The sequence below is a fragment of the Gopherus evgoodei genome, unplaced genomic scaffold (genome assembly GCF_007399415.2).
Source record: "Gopherus evgoodei ecotype Sinaloan lineage unplaced genomic scaffold, rGopEvg1_v1.p scaffold_38_arrow_ctg1, whole genome shotgun sequence".
Lineage (NCBI taxonomy): Eukaryota > Metazoa > Chordata > Testudines > Testudinidae > Gopherus > Gopherus evgoodei.
In genome coordinates, this window is record NW_022060059.1 from 3958277 (window position 1) to 3985731 (window position 27455).

General features: G+C 46.6%; 1 protein-coding gene across 1 annotated transcript in view; it reads right to left on the reverse strand.

Annotated features, from left to right (window-relative positions):
- The window catches only part of LOC115642174 (ankyrin repeat and fibronectin type-III domain-containing protein 1-like), a 594195-nt gene that overhangs the window by 511522 nt on the left and 55218 nt on the right, over positions 1-27455 (reverse strand). The window lies entirely within an intron of this gene.

Genomic DNA, 27455 nt, shown 5'->3' on the forward strand with positions numbered 1-27455 from the left:
TGAAAAAGATTTTGATATTGGATCCAGAAGAGGTCGATGTTATATTTACAGCATGGGTCTGCTGCATGTGCAAATTCGCAACCTTTTGGGATATACTTATCTCAGATCTCTATCAACCCAAGCCACCATTTATCATTAAATTTTACAACCAGAGTTTTACAGCTATGTAATTTATTTACATGGGGAAGATCCACTCAAATGCAGCACCTGTTTTTCAGAGCAATTCAGCTCTTCTCATCAATCACTGAGGGGGCTTTGGGTTTTATCATTCTTCCTCTTTATCTATGTGTTTTACAGTGTGTTTCTTTCTGCTTGCATGAGATTGAAATAAACTACACTTTCATCAAAGCTAACAGAATTGTGGCATGCCAGGAGAAGGTTCCAGAGCACCTTACCAGTTGCCCTGTGAGGAGGGCAGCATACATCAGCTCTTTCCCCTACCCCACACCTATGTTCCTCCCTCCACACCAGACCTTACCCCGCTTTACACACAGCTTTTGCGCCAGTGTAACTACTCCAGTTAGGAGAGTAATTTGATGACCAAAACAGTAACACCAGAACAACCCCTAGTATGGGCACAGTTATAGCTGTAGAACAGTTCCTTATTTAAATTTAGTAGTATAAATTTCTGGTATATGCCCCTTTATATACAACTGCATCCATCTGGGGGGGTGGGGGAGGGGTTGCAGCACATTAACTACACAAGGCCTAAGCTGTAAGTACAGTTTAGGATTTTAGGTTTTAACCAATAAAACAGCCGATAAAAAAATATGTAATTGGTGTTTATCCAAGAAATACTAGAAACAGTTACTCAACTCATGTTGGCATCACCCCTTTCCTAGTGCAGTTTGTTTATACAGGTGATGTCACTGCTCCCTGGCTTGTACGTACAGGCTTGTCTACATGGAGCTAGGGTTGTCAGGTGTCCAGTTTTTGACCAGAACACCCAGACAAAAAGGGACCCTGGTGGTGCTGACTGGGCCATTAAAAGTCTGGTTGGCACGGGGCTGGCAGGCTCTTTACCTGGTTCCGCACTCCCTAGAAGAGGATACATGTCCCTCAAGTCCTAGGCAGAGGGGTGGCCGGGGGGTGTTCGGTTTTGTGTGATTAGAAAGTTAGCAACCCTACATGGAACAGTAACATGGAACAAAAGGGTGAGATTTCTAAAGCCCATTAATTGGCCTGTGTATACCCAGCTAATGCACACTAAAGGTTCCCAATGCACTTCAGCGTACTGCTATTTGAAATATACCATGTGCACATACAAAAGGAAGCACCCCAAAAATCCTGATTTTTGACATCTACATGGAACTAAAAAATTGCTAAAATAAACCCAGGAAATGAAATAAACCCAACAAAACCAGAAGCCCGAGTTATAAGCCACCCCTTAGGCCAAGAGCACTACTCTCATCATTACTAGCCGGCACCTGAGCTACTGTTCTTCAGCTGTCAAAGGCTACCATCCCTGGGGGCCCTTGTCATGTTAAAGCAGACTCCATTGCAAGGCATGTAGCAACTTCCGCTGTACCTCTCTTCTAAGTCAGCTGAAGGCTGACCTGCAGCCCGTCTTGTTTTTCTACTCCTGGACCCACTGACAGCACTTCAGTTGCACGCTGATGCTGACCAGTAATACCCAGCTTAGTGTACTGGGAACATGCAGCCCTGATAAATCAATCTGTGTGAGGCTTTGCAATAGGAGAAAGTGGACTAGGCCAAGATCATCACACATGCATCACCTGCGAGTCAAGCTAGCCTTGAAGCTAAATCCCCAGCTATGAAAGGCAAAAGAATTACTTAGCTGCACCAAGCTGCTTTTCCTTAGTCATATTAACCAGACCCAGTGGCAGGGCTGTGCATAGCAGAGGGAATGCTCCCTTAAAGCGCTTAATCAGTTTTAAAAGAAACCTACAAAACTTCCTCCATCATATTACATTTCTGAATTGGTGTTTTTAGAATCATAGAAGATTAGAGTTGGAAGAGATCTCAGGAGGTCATCTAGTCCAACCCCCTGCTCAAAGCAGGACCAATCCCAACTAAATCATCCCAGCCAGGGCTTTGTCAGGCTGGGCCTTAAAAACCTCTAAGGATGGGGATTCCACAACCTCCCTAGGTAACCCATTTCAGTGCTTCACCACCCTCCTAGTGAAAGAGTTTTTCCTAATATCCAACCTAAACCTCCCCCACAGCAATTTGAGACCATTGCTCCTTGTTCTGTCATCTGCCACCACTGAGAACAACCAAGCTCCACCCTCTTTGAAACCCCCCTTCAGGTAGTTGAAGGTTGCTATCAAATCCCCCCTCACTCTTCTCTTCTGCAGACTAAATAAGCCCAGTTCCCTCAGCCTCTCCTCATAAGTCATGTGCCCCAGCCCCCTAATCATTTTTGTTGCCTTCCGCTGAACTCTCTCCAATTTGTCCACATCCTTTCTGTAGTGGAAGGCCCAACACTGGATGCAGTACTCCAGATGTGGCCTCACCAGTGCCAAATAGAGGGGAATAATCACTTCCCTCAATCTCCTGGCAACGCTCCAACTAATGCAGCCCAAAATGCTGTTAGTCTTCTTGGCAACAAGGGCACATTGTTAACTCATATCCAGCTTCTCGTCCATTGATATCCTTGGGTCCTTTTCTGCAGAACTGCAGTCAGTCCCTAGCCTGTAGCAGTCAGTCCCCAGCCTTTAGCAGTGCATGGGATTCTTTGGTCCTAAGTGCAGGACTCTGCACTTGTCCTTTTTGAACCTCATCAGATTTCTTTTGGCCCAATACTCCAATTTGTCTAGGTCACTCTGGACCCTATCCCTACTCTCCAGCATATCTATCTCTCCCCCAGCTTACTTGCTGAGGGTGCAATCCATCCCATCATCCAGATCATTAATGAAGATGTTGAACAAAACTTGCTGGCAAGAATACTGTGGGTGACCCTATCAAAAGCTTTGCTAAAGTCAAGATACATCATGTCCACCACTTTCCCCATATTCACAGAGCCAGTTATCTCCTCATAGAAGACAATCAGGTTGGTCAGGCATGACTTGCCCTTGGTGAATCCATGTTGACTGTTCTTGATCATCTTCCTCTCCTCCACGTGCTTCAAAATTTATTCCTTGAGGACCTCTTGGGTCAAAGTCCCTCTACACAGGACCATTAGACCTTGTCCCTGGTTCCCAGTGAGACAGCCACAATCAGATGGAACATTCAGCTCCTGGAACAAAACTTCCCAGAGCTCTCTGGCAAGGACCCCTTGCCTGTGAGATTCACTCACTGCAGCAGTCTGCCAGCACCCAAATCTAGCAAGTTCTACCTGCTTAATAATGAGGCCTGTAAGTTAATTACACCACAGCAGGCAGGATCTTGCATGTCTAGAGGAGTAAATAAGGGCTACAATCTTACAGAGTCATTGCCAGAGGCGACTCGGCTTAGAATTTGCTTAGCATTGGTTTGCAGGCAACAAGGTGACATGGGCCCAGAGAAATACTGTACAAAATAGAGAAATGGGTGTCCTTGCAATGTCTTTTTTAAAGTTGTTATCAGAAATTATCTTTATTACCTTCCTCTTTTCCCTTCCCCCTGCCAGATTTTCTCTTCTTTTTTCATCCAAATTCCCTCCCACTCCATCTCAAGCAGCTGTTAAAAGAACATACAGGAGGTAAGTCGCACTAAACAGTACTCAGCACTTCTTATCCTTGGATCTCAAAGCACTGGACTAGGCAGTGATGTATCAGCATCACCATTTTACTGGCTGAGGAATCGAAGCACAGAGAGAGGAAATGATTGGCCCAAGATCACACAGCAAATCAATGGACAAAGTGGAACTAGACCCCACGTCCCCCTGTTCCCAGTCTGATGCCACATGATCCACGTGGTCCCCATGACATAAATTCTCCTTTTGTTCTGCTGTTGAGCTGCTTTCTGGATGCAGACAGACAGAACAGGCATATGCACCACTGAATTCCAACTTATGCCCTAATTTAAGTGGGTCTTTTGTGCAGAAGTCAGCATGAGTCCTGCTGTGCAGCACCACAAGTGTAAATTTCACCTTCTATAAGTAGTGCCCTGTCCTTTGAGAGGTAGAAAGAGGGAGGGGTATTTGATTTCCTTCACACACCCTCCCTCACCATTTCTCCTCCTCATCTTCCTCCTGACACACACCGCACTCCCACCCCTCTACAGTGATCTCAGGCATAGAAAGGTTATGCTTAAGTAGATGATGCCACAACTTTCATTTTAGAAACAAGAGGATCAGTTCCAAAATTAGTCCAGCGAAGAGATGATAAGGAAATATAGAAGGAACCAGAGGTGAATTGTATAAATAGCAGCATTGTCCTCCCTAAGCTAGGCGGGTATCACATATCAAATATAAATTCGCACACACAGGAATGGAAACTGCTAATTAACTCCCATCTGACAGTTTCTTATCCAGCAATTATCATCTGTCCAAACAAGCTGTGTAAATATGTTCTATGCTACCATTAAAACTGGCAACAAATCATAGCCTTACAACACAAACAGTAGAAATGGCAGTATTTCTGTAGGACTGGAACGTCACCTGCTGATCACAGAACATGACCCACATCTCCTGCTCACTTGCTAATGCTTTATTTACAATGCTCAGCTGAATCCCATTCCAAAGGTGTGACGAGGAGCTTGCAATATAGTGCACCCCACCAGCACACGTCTCATCAGCCAGAAACAATAAACTAAAGGAAGGTCCCTTTGGAGGGTCTGTAGTCCAAGTTGGGTTCAAGCTTATTCTTCAGCTGAAGATCTGGGCCTTAACATTTGTGAAAGTAGAATGAATTATATAGTAAGAATAGAAAGGATTAAAGAAATGTTGTCTGTACCTTTAAGCAAAGTTGTTGGAATGTTGCAACCAGGTGTCAGGAATACAGACATTAACATAGAACAATTGCACCGTTTAAGGGCAATTGGTGAAGCATTAGCCTTAGATCATAACAGTTAGTAAGGAAATAGGATATGCATGCTGTGCCCCAGGTGAATTTTACTGTTTTGATTTCTTTGTCCCTTTGTCTAATTCCCGCTCTTTTATCTATATAAATAAGACTGTTTGGGCCTTGCATGGCCACTCACATATTCTGAATGTTATTGGCGGAGCGCTGCGCTAATAAACAGAGTGGTCTGACAAATTCTGAGTCCTGATTCTAACTTTGACAATTTGGAGGTTCCATCGAGATGGCAACCATCTTCACTGGGGCTGTGTGATTCCTGACCGTTTGTGTAGGACAACCGTGGCAGCCGGCACCTGGGCACTTGGCCCAAGCGGTCCTCCACTAGAACGAAAAGGCGCACGACCACAGTGAAGTCTACACCATCAAACCTGTTGGTTCCCACTTTGCTCTGGTAGGGATCCCAGGATCTGACATCAGGATTCTGGTCAGGTAATTATCTCTGTGTTTTGTCCGGACCGAGGACTGTCCTGTCTCTGTGTCTATCCGTCCTCCCTGTGGAGTGTCTGGGGGCCGTCACTGTCTGGGGATCGGCCGACCAAGGGGTTCCTGTCCCCGCGGTCTGAGTGAGTGAAATCTGCACAATCGCAGCCGCATCACACCTTGGGTAAAACCCTTAGTGTGAAAGCAAGGGCGATTGAGGCAGTAGCCTGTGGGCTCCTTTTGTGTGTTGCGCTGGGCATCGCTCTGACGAACCCTAATTTCCTTCTTGTGTGATTGGTGTGTGAAGTCCTCCTGCATGGGTAACCAGAGGTCTAAGCCAGGGCAGTTCCCTAAAGGAACTACGGCTCATTTTATGTATTTTAGGAAAGGTCTGGACTCCTGTAAGTTTCTGGAAAAATGGTCTAGGCTAACTCAGGGAGATCCCAAAACTCAGTGGCCACTGTTAGGATCTTGGGATAAGGATCGAGTAGACGTCTTAAAAGAAAAACTCGGCCAATCTAAAACTAAATTGGCAAAAGGAGAGGTCGATTGTTTCATGCAATGGTGGGAAGAAGCAAATCGCAGATGGACAGAATCAAAACTCGCCTCTCCCAAAGATTCAAATGATAAGTTAAAATCTTTATTGGAAACCTCCTCTCCCACCACTAGACCGAGCGCTCCCCTTTACCCTGTTCTCCAAGCAGACCCTCCTTCATACTCCTGTCTCCGGGTGGGAAAAGACGAAGAAAACCCCTTGCTAGATTCCGGGGACGAGGATGAAGAAGACCATTAATTGGCCTGGCAGCCTTGCGTCGAATCAATAGACGGCCACCCACGCCCCCAGCTCAGGAACAACTGTTACCAGATCTCCCAGATCAGGAACAATTCCCAGAGATCTCCAGTTCAGACCCATCTGGACCATCCGGTACTGCCGAGGCCCATTCCTCTGGACTAACTCTGCCTCGTAAAAGCTCACGCTTGGGCCTTAAAAATATCCAGGTTCCCCTCCGAATCCTGCATACTGGGGGCCAGGACGGGGGTCCCACTTGGAGCTATAAACCCTGGACTCGAACTGAGCTCCTTTCAATTATAAAAGACTTTCCAAAGCCCCGAGAAAATCCTACCAAATTTGCAGAGGAATTTTTGTTAGTGTGTGATACCTATGAACCCTCTGAGGCAGACCTCCTGCAGCTGTGCAAGCTACTTGTAACAGCCCCTAGTGAGCACGATAAATGGCTCACAGCAGCAGATTGGCTCGCTGCTGACCGCCACTCTACTTTGCCAGACACTGGTCCTAATGCTGAATACCGAAAAAAGTGTAAGGAACGAGCTAAAAATCTATTTGAAGCCATCCCTCAGGTATGGACTCCTAAAACCAACTGGACTGCCATAAATAGCTGTAAGCAACGACAGGGAGAAAACCCGGGCGACTATCGCACCCAGCTAACTGACATTTTTCTGCAACATTCTGGTATACAGCAACCAGATACAAATGGACAGGGCGCCCTGGCTAGTGCATTTGTTAATGGCCTCCTGCCTGCTATTGGCAATCTGCTAAAACGAATAAGTGTTGGATGGGAGACCGAAACCATGGACAAATTGCAAACAGTGGCAGAGCACTGCCAACGTACTTTAAAAGGAAAGGAAGAGCAATCAGCTCAGCAATTAATGGCCTTGCAAATACAGCATTATTCAGGGCAGGGCAAACAGTACCGGGGACGGGGAAAATACCGGGGACGGGGAAAATACCAGGGACGGGGACGGGGACGTGGTCATGGGAGGGGACAGAGAACTGGATTTTCCGGTTATGGGGATGTTTGTAATTACTGTAAACAGCCGGGACATTGGAAGAATGAGTGTCCAAGCCGGCCTGGTAACTCTGTGAGCAACCAGTTAAACCCCCTGCCAGCACAGCCAGTCAGCCCCCAGCCTTACTTTGCCCCACAACAATGACGGGACACCGGGGAACCTCAGGAAATTTTAGCCCCTTTACTACCTCTCACTCCCACGGGTGAGTGTGTGTTAACTATCAATGATCTTTCTCTCCCTTTCCTTGTTGACACGGGAGCTTCGCTCTCTGCAGTTCGTACTACCAACCTGCCTGAGGTTCCCCGCTCCGGAAAAACCGTGTCCGCTGTGGGCATTACAGGAGTCCCAACCCCTTATCCCCTTTCAAAACCTCTACCGGTCTAGGTTGGTCCCCTTTCTGCGGATCATGCCTTCCTTCTCTCTGATTCCACTCCGGTAAACCTTTTGGGTCGGGATCTGTTATGTAAGCTTGGCTGCACCATATACTGTTCCCCAGATGGGGTCTATTTACAAATTCCCCAGTCTTCCCTGAGTGATTCTGTAGCCTCCCTGCTGTCTGAAACGTCCCTTTTTACTCCGGTCCCTTGTTGCCCACTGGTCCCGTCCCTTGAGCACCTAATTTCGCAGGTCCCATCCTCTCTGTGGCCAACCCATCCCTCTGAGGTGGGCCGCTTAAATACTGATCCTGTCTGCATTACTGTTGACTCTTCCAAACCCCTGCCTCACCTATCTCAGTACCCTTTAAACCCTGAGGCAGAGGCTGGCATTTCTCCGGTCATAACTGCCCTGCAGGAGCAAGGCATTATTGTTCCCTGTTCCAGTCCCTGTAACACTCCTATCCTCCCCGTTCGAAAAGCTGATGGCAAATCATGGTGATTTGTTCAGGACCTACGAGCCATTAATTGTATTGTCATACACGTTTTTCCTGTTGTCCCAAACCCAGCAACGATCCTGGCTTCTATCCCACCAGCTGCAACTCATTTTACTGTTGTTGATTTGTGTTCTGCTTTCTTTTCTGTTCCGGTTCACCTTGATTTCCAGTACCTCTTTGCCTTTTCCTACAGGGGACAGCAATATACATGGACCACGCTCCCTCAGGGGTATACAGAAAGTTCATCTTATTTCTCCCAGGCATTAGCCCAAGACCTAGCTGACCTTGTTTTCCCATCTGGGTCCACTCTAGTCCAATATGTAGATGATATGCTCCTCTGTTCCCCCTCGTTATCTGCCTCAGAAACTGATTCTTTAGTGCTCCTTACTGCCCTAGCAAACAAAGGTCACAAGGCTTCTCGCTCTAAACTACAGCTCTGTCAAACCTCTGTCACATACCTTGGTTTTCTCCTCTCCCAGGGTTCCCGTACGCTTTCTCCTACCCGCGTCCAGGCCATTCTTAGCTTTCCCCGACCCCGCACTCCACGCCAGGTCCGAAAATTTTTAGGCATGACTGGATTTTGCAGGCAATGGATTCCCCAATACGCCTCCCTTGCAAAACCTCTACAGGAACTCACTCGACTCTCTGTGCCTAATCCCATGCCATGGCCACCTGAAGCAGACTCTGCCTTTGTTTCCCTCAAACAAGGTTTGGCTTCTGCCCCCGCTTTAGGGCTGCCAGATTATTCTAAGCCTTTTACCCTTTTCTGCCATGAACAATCTGGATGTGCACTTGGAGTTCTCACTCAGGTGGACGGAGGCAAGAATCGCCCAGTAGCTTATTTCTCTGCCACTTTGGACCCTGTGGCCCAAGGCCTGCCCCCCTGCCTGCGTGCTGTGGCTGCTGCAGCACGCTTAGTCGAAATGTCTGAATCCCTTGTCCTTCGCTCCCCCCTTACCCTCATAGTCCCTCACTCTGTAGAAACTCTGCTGTTACAACGCAATACAAGCCACCTCTCCTCCGCTCGCCTTACCAGGTATGAACTTCTACTGCTGTCGGCCTCATATATCACTATAAAGCGCTGTTCTCAGTTAAATCCTGCCACTCTCCTTCCTTTGTCTAATGATGGTGATCCTCATGACTGCCTTGCAACTGTCTCTGCTATCACCATCCTGCGCTCTGACCTTTCTGATGTCCCTCTCCCTAACTCTGACCTTGTTCTGTTTACTGAAGGTTCCTGTTTTCGAGACAACCAAGGTCGTCTCCTTGCAGGATACACTGTAGTGTCACTCTCTGAAACCCTAGAAGCTGCACCTTTACCTTCTGTAACCTCAGCACAAGTTGCTGAATTAGTTGCCCTCACCCGTGCCTGCTTTTTGGCAGAGGGACGCTCCGCCACCATTTACACTGACTCCCGCTATGCTTTTGGGGTTGTACATGACTTTGGTACCCTCTGGCAAGCTCGGGGTTTCCTTACATCTGCCGGTACCCCTATTAAGAACGGCCCCTATATTGCTGCTCTCCTGTATGCAGTTTTACTTCCCTCTGCCCTGGCTATTGTTAAGTGCCCTGGCCACTCGATGGCAGACACTGATGTTGCTAAGGGTAACGCGTTTGCTGATGCCTCTGCTAAACATGCTGCTACTATAGAACCTTCCCCAGATGCATTTCTAGGTTCCCTCTCTGTTTCTATACCACCACCGTCCCTCACCGACCTCACTCTGCTCCAGGACTCTGCTCCAGAAACCGAAAAAGATTCCTGGGTTGCCCAGGGTTGCTCTCTACATCCTGATTCCCTTTGGCATTCGCCCACTAGTACCTTTGTAGCCCCCTTTTCATTCTACCCATCGCTGGCCGCCCTGCTACACGGTGTTTTGCATGTCAGAAAGGAGGGAATGGTGTCTGCTCTAACTAAGGCAGGATGGTGGGCTCCCCATTTCAGCTCTTTTGCAGCCCGCCACTGTGCCACCTGCACCACTTGCCAAAGCCACAATATTGGTAAACCTGTAAAAGTGGCTCAGGGATTCCGGGGCTTGCCCCAAGCACCCTTCTTGCATTGGCAACTTGATTTTGTACAAATGCCTAAGTGTCAACGATTTGAATTTATTTTGGTTATGGTATGTTTATTTTCTGGTTGGATTGAAGCCTTTCCTTGTCGCAAGGCTGATTCGCTGTCTGTTGCTAAATGTTTGCTAAACCATATTATGCCTGCCAAGGGAATTCCTGCCACTCTGTCCAGTGACTGGGGTACACACTTTACCGGACAAATTGTTCAACACCTGGATCGTATATTACATGTCACACACCTGCTGCACTGTCCCTACCACCCACAAAGTGCAGGTACTGTGGAAAGGCGAAATGGTGTACTTAAGAATAAACTTGCTAAAATTTGTGACTCCACAGGGTTAAGCTGGCTAGCAGCTTTACCACTAGCCCTTATGGAAATGCGATCCACTCCATCCCAAAGGCATAAACTGAGTCCTTTTGAAATCGTTATGGGACGCCCTATGCGAACTGTGGCTACCATTACTCCAGTCCCAGACTTGAATTTGACTCACAGTACGCTCCTTCAATACTGCAAGGGATTAATGCAAGCTGTAAGTCACTTCCATTCACAGGTTCGAGCCGCCTGGCCGACGGAACCCACCTCTGACGCCTGCCACAACCTTGAGCCAGGTGACTGGGTCTATGTACAGCATCACCATCGAAAACACGCCTTGGAACCTCGGTGGAAGGGTCCTCATCAGGTACTGCTTACTACCCAGACAGCTGTTAAGCTATCCGGCATTGCAGCATGGATACATGCTACACAGTGTAAGAAGACACCCACCCCAGCGAACCAATCAACACCTCAGGACTGCGCAGAGTCAATTTTGACTCCAGAAGAAGACATAGAGGAACAGCCTGCAATACCTTACAATCTACGCTCTCGTAAGGGTTGCCAGAAGCAGACGACGACCTGAAGCAAGGCCCAAGAAGCAGCAGTAGTGAGCCAAGCACCTGCTGCCTGGTGGACATAAAACTGTGAGTGCGGTTCCCTCAGTTGAGGTTGTCAGAACCAGAAGGGCCTTGCCTCCAACATGCACCTCTGGTGGCGCCTGTTCCTCGGCTGCTGGTATCTTAAGGTCTGGGGAGTCCACAATGACAATTCTTTTATCCAGCAGCAAGTGTGGATAGCTCAGACCCTTAATATTTCTAAATGCTGTGTCTGCAGCCGCATCCCAGCCCACTCTCAAGCTGGTGTTCCTGTCCTGGCTATCCCACTGAATTCCCCAGACCTTACTGGAGGACCTCGTCCATTTAACAAAATATGGAACAGCAATGACACTTGGGAAGCAGTGGGAATAAATGTATCTAAATGGATAAGTGTGGTGGAGGGGAAAGGTCATTGGTGTTGGGTGTGTAATGGGACAGGGCTGGATCTGGGAACAAGCCGTTGCCTTCAGCATATTGTGGCAAATGGTGTATGGGATTATTCAAACAAACTAAGGAGTGGCGGACTGGGTATGGGGATATGAATTTTTTCTCAACCTGGGATCAAACAGAAACATCAATCCCATGTTCCCCCTACAGTAATCTTAGTAAAAATAATACAATCTTCCAATGCCATACAAATACTACCACTCCTCGTAAGGAGGATTACCCTGTGCCCTTTGGAGGATATTACTCCTCATTTGCAGATACCTATGTAACAAATGGATGCAATCGACCCTTCCCGGCCTTAATAGGTCATCATTGGGTTTGTGGAACCAAAGCTTATACTGTATTACCAGCTAACTGGTCAAGTATCTGTTATCCTGCCCAACTCTTCCCACAATTCCGGGTACTAGAGTCCCTCCCACGAGAACGCCTCCATAATTTCAGGTGAAAAAGATGGGACATACTAGATGCCCAATGGTATACACATAACATAAGCCCGTTAACTTGGAAAGAGGCCATTGGCACTTCCTTTATCCCACTTGGGGGAGTAATACACCACGCAAAAAGACTCCTAAGGTTACAAGCAGTGATTGAAATAATGGCAAATGAAGCCGGAGAAAGTTTAAAAACCCTGGCCAAAGAAACAGGGGTAATCAGACAGGTTGCCCTCCAAAACCGTCAAGCATTAGACATAGTGCTGGCGGCCAAAGGAGGGACCTGTGCTCTAATTGGAAAATAATGTTCTGTGTTTATACCTGACAATACCAATGAGGTAATAGATCACGCTAGCCACTTAGAACAAATCGCATATCTTCCTCATGAAGAGCTGAGTTCTTTATGGAAGTGGCTAAGTAACCTGTTCAATTTCTCTGGCATAGGAAACTGGTTGTTTCAGGGAGCCCTAACTATCCTGTTTGGAATCTTAGTGATTTTTGTATGCTTTCAGTTAATCTCCTGTTGTATCCAGAATTCTGTCATCCAGATGACTGCCCCAAAACAGAGTGCTAATATGATGATTTTGAATATCGCTGATGAACTAAGAGATAAGGAACGGTTAATTTGTGGAACTCAGTAAGGGTTGGTCATTGCGTACGCCTGACCAAAAGGAGGGATTGTGAAAGTAAAATGAACTATATAGTAAGAATAGAAAGGATTAAAGAAATGTTGTCTGTACCTTTAAGCAAAGTTGTTGGAATGTTGCAACCAGGTGTCAGGAATACAGACATTAACATAGAACAATTGCACCGTTTAAGGGCAATTGGTGAAGGATTAGCCTTAGATCGATAACAGTTAGTAAGGAAATAGGATATGTATGCTGTGCCCCAGGTGAATTTTACTGTTTTGATTTCTTTGTCCCTTTGTCTAATTCCCGCTCTTTTATCTGTATAAATAAGACTGTTTGGGCCTTGCATGGCCACTCACATATTCTGAATGTTATTGGCGAATAAACAGAGTGGTCTGACAAATTGTGAGTCCTGATTCTAACTTTGACACATTTTTGTTGGTTGTTTTTAAAAGGCGGCTCAAATCTCTGCTCTGCCAAAGATTTCCTGTGTAACTTTGGACAAGTCACTTAGGCCTGGTCTACGTGAGGAAATTAGGTCGGTATAACTACAGAGCTCAGAGGTGTGAAAAACCCACACCCCTAAGCACTGCAGTTAAACCAACCTAATCCCCCATGTAGACAACACTGAGGGCTTGGCTACACTGGAGAGTTGCAGCGCTGGTGGTGGCTTTACAGTGCTGGAACTCACTCACCGTCCACACTTGCAAGGCACATACAGCGCTGTATCTCCCTGGCTACAGCGTTGGTTGTACTCCACCTCGACCTGGGGAATAACGACTATAGCGCTGATGCAGCGCTGCTCTGCCAGTATGGCCACCAAAAGCGCTGTTATTGGCCTCCAGAGGTATTTGGAGGTATCCCAGAATGCCTGTTCAGCCACTCTGCTCATCAGCTCAAACGCTACTGCATTGGCCTCAGGTGACCAAGCGTCAGACCCGCTCTTTAAATGCCCCAGGAATTTTAAAAATCCCCTTCCTGTTTGCTCAGCCAGGTGTAGAGTGCAATCAGTGAATCTTTCCAGGTGACGATGGCTCCACATGGCAAATGAGCCCCAGCATGGAGCAATGGCGAGTTGCTGGACCTCATCAGTGTTTGGGGGGAGGAAGCTGTGCAGTCTCAGCTACGCTCCGGCCGTAGGAATTACGATACCTATGGGCAGATATCAAGGGCCATGCTGGAAAGGGGCCATGACTGGGAAACCAACAGGACTCCACTGGCCATCACATACAGTCCCCTGCTAAAACCCCTCCAAAGCATCATCAGGGATCTACAACCCATCCTGGACAATGATCCCACACTTTCACAGGCCTTGAGTGGCAGGCCAGTCCTCATCCACAGACAACCTGCCAACCTGAAACATTCTCACCAGTAACTGCACACTGCACCATAGTAACTCTAGCTCAGGAACCAATCCATGCAACAAACCTCGATGCCAACTCTGCCCACATATCTACACCAGCGACACCATCACAGGACCTAACCAGATCAGCCACACCATCACTGATTCATTCACCTGCACGTCCACCAATGTCATATACGGCATCATATGCCAGCAATGCCCCTCTGCTATGTACATCAGCCAAACTGGACAGTGTCTATGGAAAAGGATAAATGGACACAAATCAGATATTAGGAATGGCAATATACAAAAACCTGTAGGAGAACACTTCAACCTCCCTGGCCACACTACAGCAGACCTTAAGGTGGCCATCCTGCAGCAAAAAAACTTCAGGACCAGACTTCAAAGAGAAACTGCTGAGCTTCAGTTCATCTGCAAATTTGACACCATCAGCTCAGGATTAAACAAAGACTGTGAATGGCTTGCCAACTACAAAACCAGTTTCTCCTCCCTTGGTTTTCACACCTCAACTGCTAAAACAGGGCCTCATCCTCCCTGACTGAACTAACCTCATTATCTCTAGCTTGCTTGCACATATATACCTGCCCCTGGAAATTTCCACTACATGCATCTGATGAAGTGGGTATTCACCCACAAAATCTCATGCTCCAAAACGTCTGTTAGTCTATAAGGTGCCACAGGATTCTTTGCTGCTTTTACAGATCCAGACTAACACGGCTACCCCTCTGATATGTGGCACCTTAGAGACTAACAAATTTATTTCATCATAAGCTTTCATGGGCTACAGCCCACTTCTTCGGATGCATAGAATGGAACACACATTTAAGTTAGATTTAATATAATAACTGTTTCATTTGTTTGGCTCCCCTTCTAAGGTTGTATGTACCTGGCAATAAATAACTTTCATGGTTAAGATGGTTGCTTCCCTCTCTCACATGCTCTACCCCACCCCTCGCCCTGTGGGTGTTTTTTGGCTTCCCCATTCGTTCTGTAGCAACGCTCCTTATACCTAAGCTAAAGATCCCTGCAGTGCCAAAAATCCTGTGGGAGTTGCTCATCAAGTGGGTTACTACCAGAACAATTCTAACGTGAAAGTGGGGATAGGGACATGCTGAACCTGAAGCAAATGAAGGTGGCAGCTTGGAGATGATGTTCTACCCAGCCTGCTGAGTCCAAGGGCATATGAGGGTGACTGCTTGGAAGCGCTGCTCGACCCTGCCTGAGTCCAGGGACATATAAGAGGTCAGCTTGAGAGTGCTGATTAACCCAGTCCTCTTAGGGTATGTCTACACTATGAAATTAGGTCGATTTTATAGAAGTCGATTTTTTAGAATTCGATTTTATACAGTCAATTGTGTATGTCCACACTAAGCGCATTAAGTCGGCGGCGTGCATCCTCACTACCATGGCTAGCATCGACTTACAGAGCGTGCACTGTGGGTAGCTATCCCACAGTTCCCGCAGTCTCCGCTACCCAGGAGAATTCTGGGTTAAGCTCCCAATGCCTGATGGGGCAAAAACTTTATCACGGGTGGTTTTGGATATATGTCTTCAGGCCCCCCTCCCTCCCTCCCTCCTTCTGTGAAAGCAACAGCAGACGATTATTTCGCGCCTTTTTTCCTGGGTCCCATCTGCCGGACTCACTCAGCCCACTGCCTGCCTGGATGATAGGAACCCCAGGCCGGCAGCTGGCTAAGCAGGGCCGACGGACGGAGCCCCAGACCGGTAGTGGATTGAGTGACTCAGCCTGGTGCCAGTCTGGGGCTCTGTCCACCAGCTCCTGCCAGCCGGTCTCCCGCTCATCCCTGCTCAGCTGACGGACCTCAGTGAGGTCAATCAGGGGTGCCTGGACAGACATGGCTATCCTCCTCTTAGAGCACCAAATGGGAGTGACTCCAGGTCATTCTCTTCTTTAATTTTCATCTCATGGAGTTTGTCCTGCCTGGAATATCATGTAAGCTGGAGGCTTCTGCCTCAGGCTGCTCTCCCAGCCAGCAATACCGCACGGTCAAACCTACCCCAGCCTGCCCCTTGCTCTCATGGCTCATGAAGCCTGAACAGTAGTAAGGAGCAGTTCAACTTGTGGAATGACAAATCTAGAATGAAGGATTGCACTCTATGGGCCACGTTAAGATTATTTCAGAGTCCTAGATAGCATTTACTCCCTATAAAAGCCTTCATGAAAATTTACCCCACCCCTAACAAAAATGTTAATATATCAGAGCAGCTGAACGGGTAAGGAACCCAAGACTATAACTTAGAGAGATCTTCCATATTATTTAACTCATAATTGATATAATTCAAAGTAAAATTTCACAGCGCAGTCTAATCTAAGACTAAAAATGCAGGAGGGGAGTCAGAAAAAGGGAACAATGACTTGTTTCTGGCTGGTTTTGAACCAGGTATGTTTGGCATGTTAGGTGAACATGATCACCAATACACTAAGGGGCTTTTGTGTGTTAGGTGAACATGATAACTATGACACTACGGGACTTCTCTTTTTTGCCACAGTCTTTGCCGAATGTACAGGAATGTTTTCTCCAGCTACAGAAGCTACCTAATGCAATGTCTATGTCTATGGCCTTCTTGTTCACAAAGTGGTCATGCCCCCACCCAAGGCTGACACACGGCGGAGTGCATGTGACACAGCGACCTGGCTCAGGCAGGATCGCTAGTGAGGAATGATACTTCTGTCGTTAAGCAAACACAGCAATTCTTTCCTGGCCTCTGCCACTGAATGCCTCCATGCATTATGCTGTGCCCTATCTGTGCAGGAGGACTGCATGAGCTCGGAAAACATGTTATCACAAGTGTATTTTTTTTGCCTTCTAATCTATGATAACCTCTGGGATGGAGATGATGGGGGGAGCTTAGAAACATTCTGGGGGGACTGCGTGGTCACGTGAGCTGCCGAGTGCTGCTGAGTTCGCCATGCTGGCCCAACTGGAAGTGAAATTCAAAAGTTCCCAGGGCTTTTTCTGTGTACCGGGCTAGTGCATCTGAGTTCAAAGTGCTGTCCAGAGTGGTCACAATGGAGCACTTTGGGATAGCTCCCGGAGGCCGATACCATCGAATTGCATCCACACTACCCCAAATTCGACCCGACGATGTTGATTTCAGCGCTAATCCCCTCGTCGGGGAGAAGTACAGATATCGATTTTAAGAGCCCTTTAAGTCAACAAAAATGGCTTCGTCATGTGGATGGGTGCAAGGTTAAATCAATCTAACACTGCTAAATTCGACCTAGTGTAGACCAGGGCTTAGATGCACTCTGTTAATGTGTGCATATGTGTGTGTGTTCGTCTGATTCTGTAACATGTGTTTTCACAAGAACTAGGAAATTGCTTGTCAATCATCTAAGAATCACAAGGAATCCAGTATGCATCTTGCCTCAGTCAAGAAGGAGTCTACTAAACCATTTACATGTCAGGTGGGATAAATACTGTGAATGTGCTCAAGCCTGGTCAGACCTGCATGGTGATAATTGATACATTACTGAATCATTTCAATAGCACCTATCAAACAAATCTGATAACATGCCCACTGAAGCAGAGTTCCACCCCACCCAGCCCCCGCTATAAGTATTTTATAGATAAAAAGCACATAGAGAGTGCAAGAAAATACTGTGCTCAGCAGTCAATATTACAAGGAAACAGGATGATGGACAGCCTACTTCTTGCAGCACCAGTTCCACACCTTAGCCCAACCTCAAGAATGCACTTCAGTCAAGATCTGGCTTCCCTGTTCATGTATCTGAACAATCTGCATCATTTGCAAGAAAAGGGACTGATCCTTAACCGTGGCCCGTAAACAATAGAAGGATCCAATAGTCCAGGCAGAAACCATAGATCAGGAAAGTTAAAAAGCCATGTAGAGTTGTATGTGAACAACAGTGTTCTGATTCTCTTTCAAGGACAAAACTGTGTGACAGCTGAAGTCCGATACCATAAAACCAGTTAGAGAGACTACACCAAATTTTGACAAAGTCAGCAGATAAGGATAAGCCTACTTGTGCTGAGCAGACCTACAGCAAAACCGGCAAGATTTTCTGTGCCACTGTCATCCATCAGAGGCTCATTGTAGACTGGGGGTCTGGCAGATGACAGGACTTACCCACCGATTCACTGAGCTTGTAAAAAAAGCACAAAGATCTCAATGCTTCAAATGACAGGTAAGTGATACATTGTATAGACAGCCATTTTCATAATCATTTAAGACACAATCATGGTAGAGACAATTGGAAATTTAATCATCACAGCATTTTCCTAACCTTTAATTTTGCAGCAAATCTTGATTACAATGTAAAATATGAACTCAAAACATAGAAGCAAAACTCATGCCTTACAACTACAATAAATGTCCTCGTGGAGAACCCTAGTTTTAGAACTCAAAGTTTTTGTATTAGAGTTGACAGACTGAAATATCATCTGAAATGTGACTTTCCTCAGTTCACTTTTCATACACCCACCACAAGAAAGTCAGCGAGATACTATATGCTGATACACTCCTTATCAATCAGGGAAAGGTACAGATAGAGAGACATCTCTAAGTGAAGAGGAGCAAATTCATTCTCAATAACAAGCTGCACTAGCATCCCATAAATCATGAACAATAAGTACACCAGCTCCTGATGTGCAGTCAGTTAGGACACTGTATAATGCCGCATTGATCATTAAGAGCACATTGGAGAACAGTCCTGGAATGAGTCGTCCCTGGCCACCATCATCAGTCAATTTAACTGTTGATGCTGCTAAGTCTGTCAGGTCAGTTGATCCTTACAATTTGATCGCCTAGATTAATGGAGCATCAGAGGCACCAATGCTGGCAAGTCACATGTTGATCTTCCAGATGATATGGACCCTTAATTTCATATAACTTTGCCAAGACACTGTTTACTGTGCATCCAAGGGTGGAAAACAGACACCTAAATACCTCTGCCTTGGATTTACAATTAGACACTTGAAAAGATCAACTCTAATGGTTTCCATACTAAATAAACTGAGTATCAGAGGGGTAGCTGTGTTAGTCTGGATTTGTAAAAGTGGCAAAGGGTCCTGTGGCACCTTATAGACTAACAGACGTATTGGAGCATGAACTTTCGTGGGTGAATACTCACTTCGTCGGATGCATGTAGTGGAAATTTCCAGATGCAGGTATTATATAAGTCTTGACTGTAAAGAATGTGATACATATTTTTTCATGAGAAACATGCTGCTAAGGACTACCAGTATGTGATAATTAGGAGCCCAGTTACATGGTGCAGCCTTAAGTCACAACTGCCAATCAATTTGTTCACAGCGAAGAACATCTTGAGAGGCCTGCCAATGGGGGGAGGGCAAAAGGGGAAATTGCCCAGGGGCCTGGATGATTTAAAAGGGCCCTGGAGCTCCCAGCCACCGCCAGCAGAGCTAAGGCAGGCTTCCTGCCCCACCCTCGCTCTGTGCCGCTCCCAAAAGTGGCCAGAATGGTCCAATGGTCCGGGGAGTGGCCACGCACTACCCCTATCCCCAGCACCAACTCCACAACTCCCACTGGCCAGGAACTGAGGCCAATGGGAGCTGCAGGGGTGGTGCCTGCAGGCAGCAGTGTGCGGAGAAGTCCTGGGCCACCCACCCAGGAGCCACTGCCAGAGGGATGTGCTAGTCGCTTTTGGGAGCCGCTCGAGGTAAGCACTAACCCCCTATCCCCAGCCCAGAGCCTGACCCCACACCCACACTCCCTCCCAGAGCCCAACCTTGTATCCAAACTCCCTCCCAGAGGCCGCACCCCGTCCCAGAGCCTGCACCCCTCACCCCCTCCTGGACCCAAACTCCCTCTCAGAGTCTACACCTCGCACACCCTCTCTGATGTTACTGACATGAACTGTGACCGTATAGATCATTGTTGCAGTCAAGATCCTATAGTTGAAACAAATCTTGTACAAAGAGGTCAAGTAAAGCGTCTATGAAAAGGTTGTAATTTGCTGGTTATGATTATGATGTCTGCACGTGTGTATTATTTCTGTATTTAAAGCTATGAATATTGGCTATGTGCTTGTATCTCAATGTGTTTCAGTCTAAGTAGCATCAGTAAAGCACTTGATTAGCTTCTTAAGAAAGCAAGTGCCCAATCAAAAAACACTTAACTGACAACAGACCTTGGGAGACTCCAATCCACATCTGAGGAGCCTTCCTGGGAACATTCAAGGTAGCATGTGAGCAATGGCTGCTGTCAGCAAACTGAATGATGCATGGATATGTGACTTCTCCATGTGACTCCAAACTCCATCTTGCTGGTGTGATTTTCCACAGTAAGAACAAAGGGGTTTCCTTCCACATGGCAGAGGATATAGAAGGCCCTGGAAATGCCTCAGTTTTGTCTTAAATCCTGCTTCTGACCTCTGGAGGAACTATGCTTGAAACTGAAGCTCTGAATAAAGTACCGAACAATCCATCCAAGCTGGGATGTTCGTACTAGAGACTTGATGGGATTAATGCTGATTTAAACCAATCAAGCCTGAAAAAGGCCTGAGCTAAGAACTTTGCAATTGTTGTATGTATTTGATTCCATTTAACCAAATTTAATTCTCATCTATATTTCTTTCTTTTTATGAATAAACATTTAGGTTGTAGATTCTAAAAGATTGGCAACAGCGTGATTTGTGGGTAAGATCTGACTGGTATATTGACCTGAGTCTGGGGCTTGGTCCTTTGGTATCGAGAGAACCCTTTTTCTTTTATTGCGGTATCTGTTTTCATAACCATTCATCCTCATAAGGAGTGGTGCTGGTGGTGATATTGGGAATCTGGGAGTGTCTGAGGGAATTGCTTGTATGACTTCTGGTTAGCCAGTGGGGTAAAACCAAAGTCCTCTCTTTGGCTGGTTTGGTGGGTGCCTTAAGGTATGTCTACACTACGGATTACACTGATTTTACAGAAACCAGTTTTTTAAAACAGATTGTATAAAGTCGAGTGCACGCGGCCACACTAAGCGCATTAATTTGGCGGTGTGCGTCCATGTACCGAAGCAGGTGTCGATTTCCAGAGCGTTGCACTGTGGGTAGCTGTCCCATAGCTATCCCATAGTTCCCACAGTCTCCCTCGCCCCTTGGAATTCTGGGTTGAGATCCCAGTACCTGATGGGGCAAAAAACATTGTTGCGGGTGGTTCTGGGTACAGCCTCACTCCTCCCTCTGTGAAAGCAGCAGACAACTGTTTCGCACTTTTTTTCCTGGGTGAACTGTGCAAACGCCATAGCACAGCAAGCATGGACCCTGCTGAGCTCAAGATAGCAATCATGGATGTTGTAAACACCTCGCACATTATCGTGCAGGCTATGCTGAGCCAGGACCTGCAAAACCAGGCGAGGTGGCGGTGGCTATGGCAGCGCGGCAATGAGAGTGATGAGGACATGGACACAGAATTCTCTCAAACTGCAGGCTCCCACGCTTTGGAGATCCTGCTGGTAATGGGGCAGGTTCTAGCCATTGAACGCCAATTTTGGGCCCGGGAAACAAGCACAGACTGGTGGGACCGCATAGTTTTGCAGGTTTGGGACGATTCCCAGTGGCTGCAAAACTTTCGCATGCGTAACGGCACTTTCATGGAACTTTGTGACTTGTTTTCCCCCGCCCTGAAATGCCAGAATACCAAGATGAGAGCAGCACTCACATTTGAGAAGCGAGTGGCAATAGCCCTCTGGAAGCTTGCAATGCCAGACAGCTACTGGTCAGTTGGGAATCAATTTGGAGTGGGAAAATCTACTGTGGGGGCTGCTGTGACGCAAGTAGCCAAAGCAATCATTATGCTGCTGCTACCAAAGGTTGTGACTCTGGGAAATGTGCAGGTCATAGTGGATGGCTTTGCTGCAATGGGATTCCCTAACTGTGGTGGGGTGATAGAAGGAACCCATATCCCTATCTTGGCCCTGGAGCATGAGGGCACCCAGTACGTAAATCGCAAGGTGTACTTTTTAATGGTGCTGCAAGCACTGGTGCATCACAAGGGAAGTTTCACCAACATCACAACTAACCTAGTAAGGAGGGCTTTAAACTAGGTTCGACAGGGACAGGTGACCAAACCCCACAGGTAAGTGGGGAACAAGACCTGGGAGATGGGTCGGAAACAGAAGGGAGCACGGGCTATAATGGCAGAGAGAAAGGAGGGTCAGGGCAAAGCTGGGAGGCAAGATCAAACCAGTATCTTAGATGCCTATATACAAATGCAAGAAGTATGGGTAATAAGCAGGAAGAACTGGAAGTGCTAATACATAAATACAACTATGACATTGTTGGCATTACTGAAACTTGGTGGGATAATACACACGACTGGAATGTTGGTGTGGATGGGTATAGTTTGCTCAGGAAGGATAGACAGGGGAAAAAGGGAGGAGGTGTTGCCTTATATATTAAAAATGTACCCACTTGGACTGAGGTGGAGACAGACATAGGAGATGGAAGTGTTGAGAGTCTCTGGGTTAGGCTAAAAGGGGTAAAAAACACGGGTGATGTCATGCTGGGAGTCTACTACAGGCCACCTAATCAGGTGGAAGAGCTGGATGAGGCTTTTTTCAAACAACTAACAAAATCATCCAAAGCCCAAGATTTGGTGGTGATGGGGGACTTCAACTATCCAGATATATGTTGGGAAAATAACACCGTGGGGCACAGACTATCCAATAAGTTCCTGGACTGCATTGCAGACAACTTTTTATTTCAGAAAGTTGAAAAAGCTACTAGGGGGGAAGCTGTTCTAGACTTGATTTTAACAAATGGGGAGGAACTCGTTGAGAATTTGAAAGTTGAAGGAAGCTTGGGTGAAAGTGATCATGAAATCATAGAGTTTGCAATTCTAAGGAAGGGTAGAAGGGAGTACAGCAAAATAGAGACAATGGATTTCAGGAAGGCGGATTTTGGTAAGCTCAGAGAGCTGATGGGTAAGGTCCCATGGGAATCAAGACTGAGGAAAAAAACAACTGAGGAGAGTTGGCAGTTTTCCAAAGGGACACTATTAAGGGCCCAAAAGCAAGCTATTCCAATGGTTAAGAAAGATAGAAAATGTGGCAAAAGACCACCTTGGCTTAACCACGAGATCTTGCGTGACCTACAAAATAAAAAGGGGCCATATAAAAAATGGAAACTAAGTCAGATTACAAAGGATGAATATAGGCAAATAACACAGGAATGCAGAGGCAAGATTAGAAAGGCAAAGGTACAAAATGAGCTCAAACTAGCTATGGGAATAAAGGGAAACAAGAAGACTTTTTATCAATACATTAGAAGCAAGAGGAAGACCAAGGACAGGGTAGGCCCACTGCTCAGTGAGGAGGGGGAAACAGTAATGGGAGACTTGGAAATGGCAGAGATGCTTAATGACTTCTTTGTTTCGGTCTTCACTGAGAAGTCTGAAGGAATGTCTAGTATAGTGAATGCTTACGGGCAGAGGGTAGGTTTAGAAGATAAAATAAAAAAAGAGCAAGTAAAAAATCACTTAGAAAAGTTAGATGCCTGCAAGTCACCAGGGCCTTATGAAATGCATCCTAGAATACTCAAGGAGTTAATAGAGGAGGTATCTGAGCCTCTAGCTATTATCTTTGGGAAATCATGGGAGACGGGGGAGATTCCAGAAGACTGGAAAAGGGCAAATATAGTGCCCATCTATAAAAAGGGAAATAAAAACAACCCAGGAAACTACAGACCAGTTAGTTTAACTTCTGTGCCAGGGAAGATAACGGAGCAAGTAATTAAAGAAATCATCTGCAAACACTTGGAAGGTGGTAAGGTGATAGGGAATAGCCAGCATGGATTTGTAAAGAACAAATCGTGTCAAACTAATCTGATAGCATTCTTTGATAGGATAATGAGCCTTGTGGATAAGGGAGAAGCGGTGGATGTGATATACCTAGACTTTAGTAAGGCATTTGATACGTCTCGCATGATATTCTTATAGATAAACTAGGAAAGTACAATTTAGATGGGGCTACTATAAGGTGGGTGCATAACTGGCTGGATAACCGTACTCAGAGAGTAGTTATTAATGGCTCCCAATCCTGCTGGAAAGGTATAACATGTGGGGTTCCGCAGGGGTCTGTTTTGGGACCGGCTCTGTTCAATATCTTCATCAACGATTTAGATGTTGGCATAGAAAGTACGCTTATTAAGTTTGCAGACGATACCAAACTGGGAGGGATTGCAACTAGTTTGGAGGACAGGGTCAACATTCAAAATGATCTGGACAAATTGGAGAAATGGTCTGAGGTAAACAGGATGAAGTTCAATAAAGAGAAATGCAAAGTGCTCCACTTAGGAAGGAACAATCAGTTTCACACATACAGAATGGGAAGAGACTGTCTAGGAAGGAGTATGGCAGAAAGAGATCTAGGGGTCATAGTGGACCACAAGCTTAATATGAGTGAACAGTGTGATCCTGTTGCAAAAAAAGCAAACGTGATTCTGGGATGAATTAACAGGTGTGTTGTAAACAAGACACGAGAAGTCATTCTTCCACTTTACTCTGCGCTGGTTAGGCCTCAACTGGAGTATTGTGTCCAGTTCTGGGCATTGCATTTCAAGAAAGATGTGGAGAAATGGAGAGGATCCAGAGAAGAGCAACGAGAATGATTAAAGGTCTTGAGAACATGACCTATGAAGGAAGGCTGAAAGAACTGGGTTTGTTTAGTTTGGAAAAGAGAAGACTGAGAGGGGACATGATAGCAGTTTTCAGGTATCTAAAAGGGTGTCATCAGGAGTAGGGAGAAAACTTGTTCACCTTAGCCTCCAATGATAGAACAAGAAGCAATGGGCTTAAACTGCAGTAAGGGAGATTTAGGTTGGACATTAGGAAAAAGTTCCTAACTGTCAGGGTAGTTAAACACTGGAATAGATTGCCTAGGGAAGTTGTGGAATCTCCATCTCTGGAGATATTTAAGAGTAGGTTACATAAATGTCTATTAGGGATGGTCTAGAAAGTATTTGGTCCTGCCATGAGGGCAGGGGACTGGACTCGAGGTCCCTTCCAGTCCTAGAGTCTATGAGTCTATCAATGTGGGATGGCCAGGAAGGGTTCATGACGCTCACATCTTCAGGAACACTACTCTGTTTAAACGGCTGCAGCAAGGGAATTACTTCCCAGACCAGAAAACAACAGTTGGGGATGTTGAAATGCCTGTAGTTATCCTGGGGGACCCAGCCTACCCCTTGATGCCATGGCTCATGAAGCCATACACAGGCAGCCTGGACAGTAGTCAGGAGTTGTTCAACTACAGGCTGAGCAAGTGCAGAATGGTGTGAGAATGTGCATTTGGACGTTTAAAGGCGTGCTGGCGCACATTACTGACTCACTCAGACCTCAGCCAAACCAATGTCCCCTTTGTTATTGCTGCTTGCTGTGTGCTCCACAATCTCTGTGAGTGTAAGGGGGAGACCTTTATGGCGGGGTGGGAGGCTGAGGCAAATCACCTGGCCGCTGATTACGTGCAGCCAAACACCAGGGTGATTAGAAGAGCACACCAGGAAGCACTGTGCATCAGAGAAGCTTTGAAAACAAGTTTCATCACAAGCCAGGGTACGGTGTGACTGCTGTGTTTGTTTCCCCTTGATGACCCCCCCCCTTGATTGACTTATTCCCTGTAAACAACCCACCCTCCCCCTTCGATTACAGCTTAAGAAAATAAAGTCACTATCGTTTAAAAATCATGTATTCTTTATTAATTCATTATAAAAAGAGGGAGAGAACTGACAAGGTAGCCCGGGTGTGATTTGGGAGGAGGATAGGAGGGAAGGAAAAGGCCACTAAAAAAATTTCAAAGTAATGACAGCCTTTTGGTTGGGCTGTCCATGGGGGTGGAGTGGGTGGGTGCACGGAGCCTCCCCCCACGCATTCTTACACGACTGGGTGAGTAGGACGTGGAACATGGTGAGGGTGGTTATACAAGGGCTGCAGCGGCACTAGATGCCGGAGCATGTCAGTTTGATCACGCAGCAGCCCCAGAGTTGCATCCCGCCACCGCTGATCTTCCTGCCACCACTTCTCATCTCAAGCGTCCGTCCTGTCCTCACGTTCACTGGCATCTTTCCCTAATTTGATACCACGTCCTTCCACTCATTCAGATGAGCTCTTTCATTGCAGGTCACTTCCATGATTTCCGAGAACATTTCATCTCGCGTCTTTTTTTTCCCGCCGCCTTATCTGAGATAGCCTTCGGGATGGAGTAAAGAGGCTTGAAAAATTTGCAGCTGCATGAGGGAGGGAAAAAGGGAGAAAAGTATTTAAAAAGATACATTTTACAGAACAATGTTTATACTCTTTCACGGTGAACAACACTATTCACCTTACATAGCACATGTGATTTCACTACAAGGTCGCATTTTGCATCTTAATATTGAGTGCCTGCAGCTCTGGTGTTAGAGATCTCATAGACGCAGGTCCGGGCAGCAGAATTCGGCTTGCATGCAGCCATGGTAAGCCATTGTCTTTCGGCTTCTGCAGCCTTCATATATCCAGCGCCCTCCTTTACCAAATAGCAAGCAAAACCCGTTCAGTGCTGCTTCTTTCCTGTTAACATGCAGCAGCAGAAGTCATGCCTCCATCCAATTCTCTGGGATGATCACTTTACCCCTCCTCCCACCGCGTGGCTGATATCATGGAAAATCACTGCTAAACATCCCCCTCTCCTCCCCCACCGCGTGGCTGGTAGCAGGGAAGATCCCTGCTAGCCAAACGTAAAAAAGCTCAGCGTCAATTACCCACCCTCCTTCCCCCCACTTGGCTACCTGCAAGGAAGGATTTCTTTTCAGCCACAGGCAAACAGCCCAGTAGGAATGGCCATCTCTGTCCCCTTAATTAAAATCCTGAATTTCAACCAGGTTACCATGAACAGTATCACTCTCCTGAGGATAACACAGCGAGATAAAGAACGGATATTGCTTGAATGCCAGCAAACACCGGGACCATATGCAGCTAGGCTGTGTCATGCAATGATACCAGATTACTTGCTACATGCATGGTGTGGTCAAGTGTCCTACCATGGAGGACAGAATAAGGCTGCCCTGCCCAGAAACCTTCTGCAAAGGCTTTTGGAGTACCTCCAGGAGAGCTTCACGGAGATGTCCCTAGAGGATTTCCACTCCATCCCCAGACACATTAACAGACTTTTCCAGTAACTGTACTGGCTGCGAATGCATCCCAAGTCCTCAGGGCAAATTAATCATTAGAAAACACTTGGTTTCAAACCATGTTATATGTTTTCAAAGGTACACTCACCAGAAGTCCCTTCCATGGCTTCATTGTGTGGGATAGTGGCTTGAAAGGGCTGGGAGGGTAATTCCGTCAGGGTGAGAAAAACTCCTGGCTGTTGGGGAGAACAGAATGCTGTGTGCTCTCTGCAAGCTCATCCTCCTCTTCCTCCTCCTCATCTTCCCCGTCCGCAGAATCCTCAGCCATGGCTGAGATTACCACCCCCACCTCGGAATCCACGGACAGGGTGCGGTAGTGGTGGCTGACCCCCCGAGAACTGCATGCAGCTCAGTGTAGAAACTGCATGTTGTTTGCCCTGCCCCAGACCTTCCGT